Consider the following 15,341-nt stretch of genomic DNA (forward strand, 5'->3'; position numbering starts at 1 on the left):
CAGGTTTCTTACGTGACACTAAACACCTGATCAGATCTTTGCAAGAATGTAAATGTGATACAGATTGTAACTTTGTAACAATAGATGCTGTGTCCTTATATTCTTGTATACCACACGATAAAGGTTTATTGGCTATGAAAGCTATGCTGTCAAAATACTCGAACTATGATTCAGGCCTAATAGAATTTATGTTGCAAGTAACCAGCTTTTTGCTACATCATAATTATTTTATTTTTGATGGCATGTATTTTCTACAGCAGAGAGGCACTGCGATGGGGGCTAAATTTGCCCCCTCGTATGCTAATCTCTATCTAGCTGAATTTGAGGACAAGAAATTGTTCAATGTTGCAAATCCATTTAAGAAGCATATCACCTATTATACACGTTTTATAGATGATATGCTTTTATTATGGAGTGGAGATGATAGAATCTTAGATGAATTTGTGCAATATCTAAATCAGAATGATGCTAACTTAAGTTTTACATTTAGTCACTCTAAGGATGCCATACCATATTTAGATGTTAAACTTAGTCACAGTGCAGAGGGCATTGTTACTGAGGTCTTTAGGAAAGAGATCTCTGGTAATACTATTCTTAGAGCAGATTCTTGCCACCCATTTCACTTAAAAAAGGGGATACCAAAAGGTCAATATATCAGATTACGGAGGAATTGTAGCAACATAGAGAGTTATAAGAAACATGCAGAAGATCTAACTATTAGACTGAAAGAGAGAGGCTATGATGAACAAAGTTTGTTGAAGATATCGGAACAAGTGAGTAATTTTGATAGAAATAGTCTACTGAAAGATAAGGTTAAAGATATTGGATTAAAAGATGGTGTGAATTTTATTACATCTTACAGCAGACAATTTGATGACATCAGTAGAATTATTAGGAATAGATTACCAATCCTAGATAGGGATTCAGATCTAAAACACATCTCTAGTAAATGTAATTTTATCTCTCGTAAAGCTAAAACCATTGGTGATATGGCTAGAAAGGATTTTAGCAAGAAGAGCTCACACACCACACAGTCAACGAATTGGTTAACATCTAAACCAGGCTTTTATAAATGCAATGTCAGACCTTGTAAGAGTTGTAGCTATGTCACATGTGGCGATACTTTTACCTCGACTTGTACAGGTCAAACATTTAAGATTAAAGAGCATATTACTTGCACTTCTACTTTTGTTATATATCTTTTGACCTGCAAGTCTTGTAATTATCAATATACAGGGTTAACATCTAGAATGCTCAAAGATCGCATAAGAGAGCATTTACTTTCCCTGGAAGCAGAAATTCCCAAAACCCCTGTGGCCAAGCACTTTGCTTTACATGGAAATAGTTCAGCTGGTTTTACATTCCAAGGGATTGAGGTAGTTAAACTAGGACCCAGAGGAGGCAATAGATATGCAGCACTGAGTAAACGAGAAGTTTACTGGATTCACACTTTAAAAACCGGTGCTCCTTTTGGTATTAATAAAATAAGTGACATCAAATTGTTCATTGACAATTCATAGACCTAGGATCTGGAACTTATAATAGATATAAATTCTGATATCGCCCAGATTATTTATAAAATCTTAGTGATAAACTATTCAAGTTTGGTCACCCGGAGAGCAGGCAGTATATGTTTTTTGAATGTGTTTATACTTTATAGCATTTGATTTTTATATGATGTAATACACATTGGTAAACTTAACTGCTTATGATCTCTGTGTGTTACCTAATACATGTATATACAATGTACATTTCACATCGTTTATTTACTAAGGTTTATTAGAATGTCAGTTCCCTCTTTGTATTTCCATATTATATGTTTTCAACATGTTTAAATTAACTTCAGTACACTGGGATGTTATTAATTGACGAATATTCATGTATTTAGTTACAGTAAGAATTGTTATCCCCCACACATTGAATTGTACTATCGTTTCTAATGTGCCTATTGAATGATACAATTTTATATGAAAGCATAGTCTTAGTGTATAATAATGTATATATTTTTTGTTTATGATCGATATTTTCAAGTTTATTTATTATGCATAATGTTTATTATTGTTTTACACGTTGGATTGGATGTTTATTTCACAATACACACAAAATTTCCATTTTTTGTTATAATTAATTATGCAGCAGGTGTGCAGGGCTTACATCCTGTTTTTAAGGAGTCCTTACACACCTGTTAGGTAGCTCTGATGAAGTGCCCAATAGGGCAGGAAACGCGTCAGCGGTAGTCAGGTCTGTGTGCTGTGCCTTTGTTTTTTACTCACGGATTTTCAATTAAAGGTGAAGTTTTAACACTTATTTCATCAGCCTTTCTGTTTTTTCGATTATTGGGTTCTATTTTTGTTACAATCAGAGGTGTTGAACTAATTTCTGTTTACTTATCATTACAAAAGTACTTTTACATAGGGATCCATAGGAACAAACAGAAAAAAATGGGCCAAAAGTATTTTTACATAGGGATCCGTAGAAAAAACACATGAATAAATATAGAAAAAAGATGTATCCGTACTCAAAAGAAAATCCAATCCAATGGCTCAATAGGTTAAAACTTGAAGTTTATTCGAAAAACTTAAAAATTGCATTAATTGCAATACTACACATGTTATATATATCTTCTAACCTGCAAAGCGTGCCAGAAACAGTACACAGGGCGCACTAATAGATCTATGAAAGATAGGTTCTTACAGCATCTTAGATCAATTGAGGATCCAGACACCAAAACACCTGTAGGTAGACATTTTAGGGACAAACATGGAGCAGATACTAACCTTATACAAATTTAAGGAATGCATTTTATATATAAACCAATCAGGGGTGGAGATTGAGAGAGGCTATTGAATCAGAGTGAGGTCTATTGGATCTTCGATCTTAATACTAGATCTCCACTAGGTTTAAACTCATATATGGATACCAATTTGTTTTATTAAATGTCTCTAGGTCAGCATAAATTGAGGGTGATGTTTATCAATGAATTATTAATATAAGAAATAAACTTTTGTCATAGCAAGAGTTATTGAATTATTTGATTCATCACAATATTTATACATCTCAATATTTAGTTTATTGTTAGAATGAATTTTCATTAGCACTTTAGTGTATATTCGTCAAAGGTAATGAATTATTGTATTTATATTAATTGTATATATTGATGTATAATCATGAGTGTTGTTTTTGTGTGGGGGTATACCACTTTAAAACAATCAGGAATGTATCATTAAAAAGTTGTATATAAGAATGTTTAATCAAAGTAGAAGCATGCATCTGGTTAGCAAGGGCTAGGTGGAGCCCGAAACGCGTACAGCTATGCACTTAGTGTACACCTTGGTCGTTACCATTTTTTGTTTTTTTCAGATCCTATGATTTTAAGTTTTTTGAATAAACTTCAAGTTTTTACCTATTGAGCCATTGGATTGGATTTTCTTTTGAGTGCGCAGTCATCTTTTTTCTATTGGATACGTTACCGCTTGGACAGAGGCGGTCTCCTTGCACCGATCACGTGACTGCCCTCTCAGATTGTGTGCCGATGCTGAAGAGCGCAACAGGAAAGGATCTGAGGTCTGAGCACTGCGGGTTTGTGTTTACCCTGTTTGTGAATATCCGCTATTAGCGGTAAGCAGCTGGATCTTATGGTAGCTTTGTAGATGCATCTATGGAAAGCATTGCCTGTTATGAGCGCATAATGTGCATGATTTATAATTATATTCATTGATAATTACACTTATTTTCAGTCACGATTAATCCTAATCTGAGAGAAAAGAAAGAGAGGAAAAGAGTCTTTTCATTAACTTTATGGTTAAGAATGTTTTCATTGTGGCTTAAAGTAGCTAATTTGGATCCGGGACATTGATACATTGTTTACCATTTGAATGTGATACATTTCCTGATCCTTTTTTGCACCTTACAAAATGGAGTCAGAAGGTTATGTTTTCAGAGACATTACGCTAGATGGCCGATTCATAAAGGATGTAGAATTAACTCTTGACAATCTCTTTTGGATAGTTTTAGAAAGAGGGACATTAGATTGGAACTTGATATAAAGACTTTCCAACAATACCAGCAAAAATCACACATCCAGGGGGGTATTTAGGTTTTGTGCTGCCCTAGGCATATATTAAGACATTATTTTGCAAGTCAGATGATTAAAGTGTTTATATCAGAAAAAAATATCTTTCACTGTATGATAGTTTGTCAGTAGGTAGTTGTTTAACCTTAAACATCTTCTTTGGTGATTGACAGTTATTTAAGCAAAATATCTGCTTGGATAAATATGTAATGAATATACAAACTGGCCTTTAAAAGTACTTAAAAAATACAACAGTAGTTATGATAGGTTTAGGAATTGTATCCTAGGGGATAAAGTCACATGATACAATCATAATAAAGTATATACTTGTATTGTTTCTGAATGTATTAAATGCATACAACATATTTTCAGTTGTGTTTTAAGTCACATAGTTGTATAGATTCAGCAATAAATAGTTATTATTTGCATGTATGACAGATAGACAAACAGTAAATGTACAAGTATTTAGTGACTAATCAGTTTAAGTATTTTAATGCCTAATGAAGATGTATTGAAGGGAGAAAGGCATATGCTGTTTCACAGTGGTCACATTGTAGTGCACACTGCACTGTGTAGGCTGTGTGAGTCTCAATCACACAGTGGAGCCAGGAAGAATACCGCATTCCCTCTCAGTCAGGCCAGGCTGCACAAGTGAGCTCCGCCTCCACTGTCACCACGTCATGCGCACCCACATACAATCCCATAGGATAGCAATAGCCGGGCCAGCCATTTAAGTCATGAGTAATTGGTTGATTTAGCCACCCAGCCCTGAGTTCAGTAGAGTGGCCCTAGGGACTCAAAATTCTGCTGCCCCTTAAAAATCTGCTGCCCTAGGCACCGGCCTTGTTGGCCTATGCCTTAATACGCCCCTGCACGCATCCCTAGGGGGTTAAGAATATCTAATTTCCCCTCCTTTCAAGTAACTTGTCAGGACTTTATTACCAAATGGAATCAGACATTAACAAAGTTTAATTAATTTATTAATTGATTATAAAAAGAAACAAAGGTTACTTTTGATACAACAAATGCAAGATTTTCAGTAAGATTTGAAAAAATTGCAGCATTTAGCTGAGTTTAAAGAATTTGATAAGACCTTTGAGAATAATATGCAGTCTTTTAAGATAGATCTTTGGTTGTTTAGGATGTAAAAGATAAACAGTGACAAAAGTGACTATGAAATGGATAGGGTATATAGATGGAAACAAAATGCATAGTCTTATAGAAATGCATCTGCTAGGGGTTATCAGAGGGGGAGACAAGGTGGGGATAAACCTAATAAAAACAGAAATGTCTCTTTTAGTGAAACAGAATATAACTATGATTCCTCTGATATTGAGGTCAATTCTGTGAATCAGGAAGAAACTAATATGGAAGAGTCTATTTCTGTTTTAGAGGTTCCCAGTGCACCTAACAAAGGTGCAATGTCAAGTCAAGGAGGTAAACAAAAAGCTTCAAAAAACGGGGACCCTATGTTAAATCCAATCTTGAAGGGCCCCAAAAAAGACATTACGTAGGGGCAGGAGAGGGAGGAAGCGCAAGACAAAATCGATACCCACAGAGAAAGAAGTTTCAAAACAAAAAGAATTGATTTTTAAAAAAAAATGTTAATTTGTCACAAAGAAATTTGACTCAAGCTGAATGTAGTGTGTTAAAGGGATTATTCCACCCAAAATTGGAGACCCCATGGGTGCATTTCTGTATTGAACAGAAGCAATTTTGTAATATACATGCATTAGCAAACATGTTTCTAATAAAAGCTATAGCTGTTTCAAAAGTGTATTTAAGTATGCACCGTGCACCTGCATTTTAAACACAACACTTGTTTGGAGAGCCTAAGGTGCTTGTACCATATAGTAATGATTCAATTTGTTAATTGCTGACTTGATACAAGCCCCACTGATTATCTGAGCAGCTGCATTATTTAAAATGTGGGTGCAGTGAAAATATCTAGCTATGCTTCACATGCACGTGCAAAGAAAATTGTTAACACTAAAACAGTGATAACTTTTACTAGAAGCATTTTTGCCAATGCATGTATATTGCAAATATGTTTCTATTCAATGATGTAATAAATCTATCTGCATTTATATTTTGACTGGAATGTCCCTTTAAGTAAAGGCTTGGGCTTCTCTCCTATGTGTAATTTTAACCTTTTCTCTACTGTCCTGGATGTCAATAGGTTTGTGAGGAGTCTCACCTTAAAGAAACAAAGATATCCAGAACAGTGAAGAAATTAGTGTTAATAAGGATTTGTGTGAAAATTTTAATTTTCAAGATTTTGCATCTGTTTGTGATCTCCAATCACTTTTGATTGAAAGTTAGCGTATTGTAAGAGTAAGAACAGGCCCCAGTAAAGAAATGTTAGATGTGTCTAGAATGAAATCCAAAAAGTGATTTTTATCCTGTACATAGTAGGGGTAAACCTCTTGAAGTGTCCCAGTCAGTTGTGGAAACCAAATTAGCAAACTTAGATGAAAGAAATAAACTTAATTAAATAAAAAGGAAAAAAAATGTCAGGGATAAGCTTACTCCAGACGAGAGAAAGGCTATAAAATGTTTACAAGAAGATAGAAATATTGTGATACGTCATTCAGATAAGGGGGGCAACGTAGTAGTGTTGAATAGAGAAGAATATCTTACAGAATGCATAGTCTTATAGAAATGCATCTGCTAGGGGTTATCAGAGGGGGAGGCAAGGTGGGGGAAAACCTAATAAAAACAGAAATGTCTCTTTCAGTGAAACAGAATATGACTATGATTCCTCTGATATTGAGGTCAATTCTGTGAATCAGGAAGAAACTAATATGGAAGAGTATATTTCTGTATTAGAGGATCCCAGTGCACCTAACAAAGGTGCAATGTCAAGTCAAGGAGGTAAACAAAAGGCTTCAAAAAACAGGGACCCTATGTTAAAGGACCAGTAAACACAGTAGATTTGCATAATCAACAAATGCAAGATAACAAGTCAATACAATAGCATTTACTCTGAATTTCAAATGAGTAGTAGATTCTTTTCTAACACATTTCAAAGTTATATATATGTCCACTCCCCTCCTACCATGTGATAGCAATCAGCCAATCACAAATGCACATACAGGTATACCTCACTTTACAGCGCTTCACTTTACAGCGCTTCGCTAATACAGCGCTTTGTGGAGCTGAAGTTCAACCTCCAAGGATTTTAAAACAATGCTGTAATCTTCGTGAGATTGCAAGAAAAGTGACTGGCACCATTGTATTATGCTTAGTTCACTCTGTTTACAGCATTGCAGTGCAATCTGTGTCTCAGTGCTATACTCTGGCATATTGTACTACAGTGATTGTCACTATTTTACAGGTACAGTATTTATTGAATACTGTGCTGTGCAAGTGTTAAAATAAACTTAGCACTATTGCACACCTAATATAAGTTAGTGAAAACATGCTTTTAGTTTTTAAACACACTGGCAAGTGAAAAGAAAGCTAAAACTGCCTTGTTTCACTTTAAGGCGGTTTTCACTTTACAGCGGGGCTCCGGTCCCTAACCCGCTGTATGAGCGGGGTATACCTGTCCGTATAGTCTGAGTTCTTGCACATGCTCAGTAGGAGCTGGTGACTCAAAAAAAGTGTAAATATAAAAGACTGTGCAAATTTTTTTAATGGAAGTAAATTGGAAAGTTGTTTAAAATTACATGCTGTATCTGAATCATGAAAATTTAATAAAACTTGAGGGTCCCTTTAAATCCAATCTTGAAAGACCCCAAAAAATACATTATGTAGGGGCAGAAGAGGGGGGAAGCGCAAGACAAAATCGATACCCACAGAGTAAGAAGAATATCTTACAGAGGCAAGTAGACAACTTAATGATAAGGAGGTTTATATGCGACTCCCTTCAGACTCCATTTCAGCATATTCAGCTATTTTATATGACCTTATAGACACCTTTGTACATAAGGGAGTACTAACTGAGAAATTGGGAGAGTCTATTCTACCATCGAATCTGGTCATGCCTATTTTTCATTATTTACCGAAACTTTACAAAGATGGTATAATGCTAGTGGGATATTCCACTATCAGACCAAACTTGGCCAGTAGTTTTCTTATCCCGGCATCAAGCTGGAATGATAGGGAATATCCCAGAGCAGAGAAAGTTCGCAAAATGAGGTAAGCAGTACTCACACTATGCAGGGTAGTCTTTCGCTGCAGCAGGTAGGAATCAGCGGTTAGGCAGCTCAAGGGTAAACCACTTGAAGGACTGGAAACAGACAGGATAGTCTTTGACGGAAACAGGCAAGGAATTAGCGATTAGGCAGTTCAAGGGTAAGCCACTTAAAGGACTGGAAACAAACAGGATAGTCTCTGATGGCAATAGGTAGGAAATCCAGCGGTAAGGCAGTTCAAGGGTAAATCAATAGAATGGTCAGGCAGGCAGAGTTCTGCAACAGAATGGCAATCCAATATTTTAGGGTTAAGGCAAGCAGAGAAGTCAAAACAGGCAGAGTTCATCAACGGTAAAGCAATCCAGCAATTCAGGGTTTAAGGCAAGCAGAGAAATCAAAACAGGCTGAGTTCATCAACGGTAAAGCAATCCAGCAATTCAGGGGTTAAGGCAAGCAGCATAGTCAAACAGGTAGAGTTCATCAACAGTTAAGCAATCCAGCAATGCAGAGTTTAAGGCAAGCAGCGCAGTCAAACAAGCAGAGTTCATCAACAGTTAAGCAGTCCAGCAATTTAGGGGTTAAGGCAAGCAGCTTAGTCAAAGAAGCAGAACAGTGAATCAATACAGCAATACAGCATACAGATATACAGCACCCAGAAGCACAAGAAGTAAAACCTATACTTGGGCACAGGTGAGAGAGACTGAGGCCTTTACATAGGGAAGACAGGGCGCGCGGTGATGATGTCATCACTGTGCTGCAGTTACACTGCCGTATCCCTAGCAACAGGAGGAGTGCCTGTGTCCATGGCAACAGCCACAGCAGAGCAGAGTAGAGGAGTAGCGTGACAGATGATAGGAAACCACCAGGGAGACCCATCGTTGCTGGAATAGACTCTCTCAATGAAAAACTGTCAGGCTTAGTAGACATTTATCTTCAACCTATAGTAAGACATTTACATGGATATATTCAAGATACCACCTCTTTGATCAATCAGGTTGAACAATTGACGTGGTGTGACCAATACAAATTGGTTACCATTGATGTTTCATCTTTGTACACCTCCATTCCACACCATTTGGGCATTAGAGCAATTATTTTTTTTAGATAATTATTCTCAATATGATGAAAATTTGAAAAAAAATATTGTGCAATCTATTGAATATCTACTCTCTCATAATTTTTTATGTTTGAAGGAGTTTGCTATCTCCAGAATTAATTTTCATTAGCACTTTAGTATTTATACTTTAAAGGTAATGAATTATTGTATTCATATGAATTATGTATATTAATGTATAATCATGAATTGTGCTTTTGGATCTGTTATAATGTAAATAAGGTGCTTGTGTTTTTGTGTGGGGTATACCACTTTAAGACAATCAGGAATGTATTATTAAAAAGTTGTATATAAGGATGTTTAATCAAAATAGAAGCATACAGCTGGTGTGCAAGGGCTAGGTGGAGCCCAAAATGCGTACAGCTATGCACTAAGTGTACACCTTGGTCGTTACCATTTTTTGGTTTTATCGGATCCTATGATTTTAAGTTTTTCAAATAAACTTCATTTTTTACCTATTGAGCCGTTGGATCTCTTTTGAGTGCAGTCATCTATTTTCTATTGGATACTTTACCTCTTGGACGGAGGCGGTCTCCTTGCACCGATCACGTGACTGGCCTCTCAGAGTGTGTGCCCACGCTGAACAGGATAGGAGCTGAGGTCTGAGCGCTGCGGGTTTGTGTTTACCCCATGTATAAATATACGTACAGTATGTATATAAATATAAATGCATGTATTTCTATACATATGTATATCTGTATTTATATTTGTATATATGTATTTATAGACATATATACACATATTTACAGACATATGAGCTTGGTTTTGCGCAAGCTGGCTGATCATACCGTCCATAGCATAAGAGATAAAATTTGCTGGGCCCTGTTGTCAATAATGTATAGTCTCGATATATACAACTACATCATATACTTCTATCAGGCACAATAATATGCCTAATATTCTCTTTGATCTGTTTATTTGTTAATATTTTGTTTCATTATTTTAACATTAGAACAACTTCTAATACATTCAACAGTCAGTTATATGTTCTTAATGCCTAATATCATGATTTGTCAAAATGCATTTCACTGACAACAACTAAACTACAATGTATTACAATAAATGTGATATCTGTATATTTAATTATTTATAATAAAAAGAAGATTAAAAAAATAAACATTTTTAAAAATACTTTATCCCCGTGAAAATGTGATGTAAAAATTACTTTTTAATATGGTTACAAAACATTAATTTGTGCATGAATAACTTGTAAAGCAGTTTTAAATGTCGTACCTTTAAGTATAAATTTCACATAGTTTTGTGCACAAGCAGTATAGTTTTATTATGATTTCTACTCTGTACACTGAATTATTTTTCTGTGTAATTTCAATATTCATTTTAATTATTTCATAAAATAAAATGTTTGCAGAACAATTTTGTTATGATTTCAATCAGATTTAACAATATAATTGTTTGCTGTATCTTTTTATTTCAATATCCTATTTATTTCTTTTATACGATTCTTAAATTACAATTTTTTGTGAGGCTTATTGTAATATATTCACTTCGACATATTTAAATACAATGAATACACCTTTGTGATACGACAAGCTAATTCTAAAGATGCAGATGTCACATTAAACACTACGCATGCATCTTCGGGGGGGGGGGAATAGCAGCTCCTCAAGAGGAGGAGAACGCATAGAGCCAGGACAAGAGGAGGGGCACCATGAGTAGCCCATTCCAGTCACAGTACAAAAAGAAATAAGAACAATGTAAGGAATCTTTCTAGTAAGTCATTAACATTCTGCGTTGAGCAAAGGCCTCTTTTTGAATTGGACATTCAGAGATTGTTTAAAGTGATTAAACGTAAGTAATACATCTGGGTTAATGATAACACAGTAATGACCAATATTGTCTTGGAGCGAACTTTAAACACCACTGATTTATCTTGTTGGGTAACATCAAAAAAGCTAATTTACTCCTACTGAATGTAACCATGAATTGATACCTTAATGCATTTATTAAATAATATATTATGCCCAGTATCTCCCAGCATTCCAGTTCCCTGCTTGTTTCTGATTCTGTCTTTGACCCTAACTTGTTACCAGCTTCTCTCCTGCATATGTTCCTACTCAAACAATCTCATGTATAAACCTTACTCTGCTGTTCTCTGCACTCCATTCTGTTCAGCTCCATATTGTTGGTCCACCTTCTGCTTTAGGGACCTTTGCTTCTGACCTTCTAGCTGCAACTCAGCAGGATATTGTGCCACCTTCGCTCTCATACTGTTGATCTTTACTAAGCCAGTTCCTGAATTTAGCTTTCCTAGCATAGTGAACTTGTGAGTTATAATGGAAATCTGCTTCCAACCTGTACATACAAAGTAAGCTGTTTTACACATCTACAGCTATTACCTTCTGACAGTGGGGGTGGTATCACTTTAAATAGGATACTTAGGTTATTCTTTTTCACCAACTACATTTCTTTAAGTCAGAGAGTACATGTGATAATCTACAGGAATTTGTTCATTTTGCATGACTCCATGTCTGACAGAGGAATTTCAATAACATGCATATGCAGCATTTATTAGCAGTAATTCTATTGGGAAACAGTTGGTTAAGGCTGAAAGGGACATACAACAAGTTGGGATTGAGACAAAATAATATAATATGTACTTTAATTACTTTACCTGCAAGTTTATAGTTTATAGTTTTTTTTCGTTTCTGAATTGTAAAGCTCTAACTCTCCCCACACAATTCCTTTTATGACTGTATCTATGTTTACTGTTCTTTTGGTAAAATGCAAAAGTGAATAGGGATTATCTGCTGGAGCATGCCTAGAAGCTGTGAACTCAGTTGAAATACAATGCCTGTGTCTAAACACTGATAATAGGGGTGGAGTTTGCTGCTCCCAGCAGTTTAGCTATGTAATTCATGTTGCTTATTTTTTAAAATCATTTTAAAATAACAGCAATTTTTAAACATTTTTTTTATGCAAACTATTTTAAATTAATTAGCCCTTTTAGGATATGCACAGATGTTAACCTGTTTTATGGCACTTGAAGTAGCAAGGGAGATAGACAAACAGATGGTACTACAACCACAGAAATCATGGTACTATTCCCTGCCTTAATTGGCCACATTTTAATATTATAATTAAGGGAAATCATACTTGTCATTTCCATACTATAAAGTAATTTGAGTTTTAAAAATTATTTTACATGTCCTTTCCACATGTGGTCTATGTGCTCAAGTGCCCACTTGTCCTTTCATACATTGGTGAATCCTCGCAAAAAGTAATGTAGTACATAGGCCAACACATGGCTATGATCTATACTCCTGAACTTATAAATCTACCAGTCAGGTCTTTCTTTTCTTTTTTCTTTTTTATGAGAAAGGACACCAGACTAAACAACTGAGATTTATATTTCCTTACCATGTGCCCAGTAAATATAGGCATGGCAATAGGAGTACAGAACTCTTGGTGAAGAAAGCAAAATAGATAAATAAGCTTAAAACTTTGAGTACCATACGACTTATTAATAGGGTGTCAGGGTTCTTATAAAAAAATATTTATTTAAACATCCTTGAAAACAGCTCTGACATATGTATTTTTCATATTTGTCCCTTCTTAAAGTGGCAATATGGTCACCCTACTTATTAAGGAATATAACTTTTTTTGTTAAAAGATATAAAGTTATTTTCCATTCTGTTAACACTTTTCATCTGACTGGTGTCATATGTTTTGTGGTTTGTGTTTATGATGGGATATACTTTTTTTTTTTATATATTTATGTTTTACCAAGATGTTATTTTGTATTATGATATTGGATAATAGTGTTGGATGATAAAGGAGGGGCTTATATTAATACTCTATAAGTAGGTGATTATTCTTATATACTATATGTTATATGCTTAAATGGATACTAAATCCAAAAATGTTCTTTCATGATTCAGATAGAGCATGCAATTTAAAGCAACTTTCTACAGGGAGTGCAGAATTATTAGGCAAGTTGTATTTTTGAGGATTAATTTTATTATTGAACAACAACCATGTTCTCAATGAACCCAAAAAACTCATTAATATCAAAGCTGAATAATTTTGGAAGTAGTTTTTAGTTTGGTTTTAGTTTTAGCTATTTTAGGGGGATATCTGTGTGTGCAGGTGACTATTACTGTGCATAATTATTAGGCAACTTAACAAAAAACAAATATATACCCATTTCAATTATTTATTTTTACCAGTGAAACCAATATAACATCTCAACATTCACAAATATACATTTCTGACATTCAAAAACAAAACAAAAACAAATCAGTGACCAATATAGCCACCTTTCTTTGCAAGGACACTCAAAAGCCTGCCATCCATGGATTCTGTCAGTGTTTTGATCTGTTCACCATCAACATTGCGTGCAGCAGCAACCACAGCCTCGCAGACATTGTTCAGAGAGGTGTACTGTTTTCCCTCCTTGTAAATCTCACATTTGATGATGGACCACAGGTTCTCAATGGGGTTCAGATCAGGTAAACAAGGAGGCCATATCATTAGATTTTCTTCTTTTATACCCTTTCTTGCCAGCCACGCTGTGGAGTACTTGGACGCGTGTGATGGAGCATTGTCCTGCATGAAAATTATGTTTTTCTTGAAGGATGCAGACTTCTTCCTGTACCACTGCTTGAAGAAGGTGTCTTCCAGAAACTGGCAGTAGGACTGGGAGTTGAGCTTGACTCCATCCTCAACCCGAAAAGGCCCCACAAGCTCATCTTTGATGATACCAGCCCAAACCAGTACTCCACCTCCACCTTGCTGGCGTCTGAGTCGGACTGGAGCTCTCTGCCCTTTACCAATCCAGCCACGGGCCCATCCATCTGGCCCATCAAGACTCACTCTCATTTCATCAGTCCATAAAACCTTAGAAAAATCAGTCTTGAGATATTTCTTGGCCCAGTCTTGATGTTTCAGCTTGTGTGTCTTGTTCAGTGGTGGTCGTCTTTCAGCCTTTCTTACCTTGGCCATGTCTCTGAGTATTGCACACCTTGTGCTTTTGGGCACTCCAGTGATGTTGCAGCTCTGAAATATGGCCAAACTGGTGGCAAGTGGCATCTTGGCAGCTGCACGCTTGACTTTTCTCAGTTCATGGGCAGTTATTTTGCGCCTTGGTTTTTCCACATGCTTCTTGCGACCCTGTTGACTATTTTGAATGAAACGCTTGATTGTTCAATGATAACGCTTCAGAAGCTTTGCAATTTTAAGAGTGCTGCATCCCTCTGCAAGATATCTCACTATTTTTTACTTTTCTGAGCCTGTCAAGTCCTTCTTTTGACCCATTTTGCCAAAGGAAAGGAAGTTGCCTAATAATTATGCACACCTGATATAGGGTGTTGATGTCATTAGACCACACCCCTTCTCATTACAGAGATGCACATCACCTAATATGCTTAATTGGTAGTAGGCTTTCGAGCCTATACAGCTTGGAGTAAGACAACATGCATAAAGAGGATGATGTGGTCAAAATACTCATTTGCCTAATAATTCTGCACTCCCTGTAATTTACTCCTATTATCGATTTTTCTTCATTCTCTTGCTATCTTTATTTAAAAATCAGGAAGTAAAGCTTAGGCGACGGCCTATTTTTGTTTCAGAATCTGTGTTAGGCTTGCTTATTGGTTGACTGAATGTAGTCACCAATAAGCAAGTGCTATCCAGGGTTATGAACCTAAAATGGGCTGGATCCTAAGCTTTACATTCCAGCTTTTTAAATAAAGATAGCAAGAGAATGAAGAAAAATTGATAATAGAAGTAAATTAGAAAGATACTTAATATTGCATGCTCTATCATGAATGAAAAAAATTGGGTTTAATATACCTTTAAGGAAGAGACAGGAGCTTGAAACATTGTTTTTGAATATATTTTTGTGTACCAACCTTTTTACTGATTATATAGTTTTGAAATATATTTTTAAAAGCCTTGTGTGAAAAATTATGTAAATAAACAAGGGAATGAGGTCCAAATGAAGTCCATTAGAGTAAAGTGGTCCTTTATGGCTGAAGTTTTGAGAAAATTTGGATTC

The sequence above is a fragment of the Bombina bombina genome, chromosome 4, assembly GCF_027579735.1.
Source record: "Bombina bombina isolate aBomBom1 chromosome 4, aBomBom1.pri, whole genome shotgun sequence".
Lineage (NCBI taxonomy): Eukaryota > Metazoa > Chordata > Amphibia > Anura > Bombinatoridae > Bombina > Bombina bombina.